Raw genomic sequence first — 1,986 nt, 5'->3', positions numbered from 1 at the left:
AAAACGTGTATCCAATAGCATAAGTCAGACAACTTCCCAGTATTTAAAGACCTTTCCGATGAGCTCAGCACTGATATTAACAGAAGTAACTTTGTGATATTGTTTAAGGAAACCTGTCAACATTTGGGAGAACTGCATAACTCAGAGAAGGATTATTTTCCAAATAACCAATGAATGATGTTGCTAAATCTTTCATGGGTAAAAGACCCATTCAAAGTGTAAGATAGATCAACGGATTTTAACGTAATAGAGCATGAAGTATTCATTGACGTGGTTTCAGATTCCATATTGCAACTAAGTTCCGAAACTTCCACCTGTTGAATTTTGTGTATTCAGGAAGCACAGCCACCATTGTGTGACGAGGCTAATAAAACATTCCTCCTTTCCCAGCTACAGGTCTGTGGGAGGCTGCATTTTCTCCATCTACTTGAACCAAAATAATGGATTGCACATCAGAAATGAGAGTCCAGCTACCTCCTCTTAAGCCAGACATTATAAAGAAGTGTGCAAAAATGTAAAACACCACTCTTCTAATTTTGTAATGTTTTGGGAAATATAGTAAGTGTTCATTAAAATATAAGATTTAAGTAAACATGAAGTGGGTTTTTATTGTTATTGTGGATGAATCATCAATAGGCATATTCCAAATAAACAAAGCTCCTCGGGGCCCTCAATGACCACGAGGGTTAGGATGCTGAGACACCTTGAGAGTGCAGGTGGGACACGGCTGGGGCCCCTGCTCCTGCAGACAAGGCCCTGCCCTCCTCCAGTCCACTTTGTGGGACAGCCCGGCAGTACACACCTGGGTACTTTTAACTTCAATAATCATGAGTGCTGTGGAGAATACAACTGGGGCAGGAGCTGTTTTAGAGATGCTGTCTCTCTCTGGGATCATCTGTATCCAGGGGTCTGGGGGAAGAATGTTCCACAGAGGGGAGAGCAAAGACAGGGGCCGGGGACCCCCCTGAAGTGGGAAGGGCTTGGCAGCAGAGTTGGGGTGTTTAAGCTGGCCAAGGGAGGCCAGCCTTATAACCTCAGGCGAGGGGAGTGGCCCCAAAGTGTGTTTTAGGGTTGTGTCTAATTCTCAGCATTCTTGGAAACCACTGGTGTAGACCAAGTGTGGAGAGAGAACAGGCTGCCGGGAGCCAGTAGAGGTTGAAAGACCAGGCCTCCAGGTGTGTGCAGAAATGGCCGCAGCTGAAGACCAGGGGTGGCCTGTGAGAGGGAGCAACCAGGACTGTCTCCCAACTGGGTGGATGGGGAAAACTGGGAAGGAGCGGACTGGGGGCGAGGGGCAGGACTCAACCCATCCCATTTGGACTGTCAAATTTGAAAAGCCCATTAGAACTCCGGGTAGAGGCAGCCAGCAGGCAGTCAGGTGCATGAGTCTCATGCTCAGAGCTGGAGAGAAATCTCCATTGTCATCAGGGCAGTGATGCTACATAGGTAAGGTGCCATCCCTTCCGGGCTGGTGGGAAGAGGGCTGGTAGTCGGGGATGGAGGAGGGTTAAGTGGGGAAGGAAATAGCAGAGTCGTGTTTTCCTTTTACCCTTGGCTGCCATAGCTTTGGGAAGTTCCCTCTTGTGGCTGGGGGGCAGTTCATCCCAGGGGGAATGTCCTCCGGGGAATATGGGGGGGGAAGCAGAGGGGGGCCTTCTGGAGGTCTTCCCAAGAGGATAGCGGAGACGAGCCAGGCAGAAGCAGGCCCTTTAAGAGCCTTGCCTGACAGAGGCGCGCCCATTCCCTGGGTGGAAGCTGAGGAGTCCGTGGACAGGTTGCAGGAGAGGGCGGAGCCTCTGCCCCCGCGGTAGGGAGACTCTCCCCGGGACGCCCTTGCCACCAGGGCGCAGAGTCATGCAGACGAAGCGCTGCCCCTCTTTTCTCCTAGGTCCTCTTCCTGCTTAGCTGTGCATCCCTCAGATCCTGTCCTCCTCTGCTCTCTTCCATTTCAGACCTTTCCCTGTCTTCACTGGACCAATGCCCTCC

This window comes from Delphinapterus leucas, chromosome 9, assembly GCF_059928025.1.
Source record: "Delphinapterus leucas isolate spDelLeu-1000000601 "Yukka" chromosome 9, BTC_Dleu_Yukka2, whole genome shotgun sequence".
In the NCBI taxonomy this organism is placed as follows: Eukaryota; Metazoa; Chordata; class Mammalia; order Artiodactyla; family Monodontidae; genus Delphinapterus; species Delphinapterus leucas.
Note: the sequence above shows the minus strand (reverse complement) of the source record.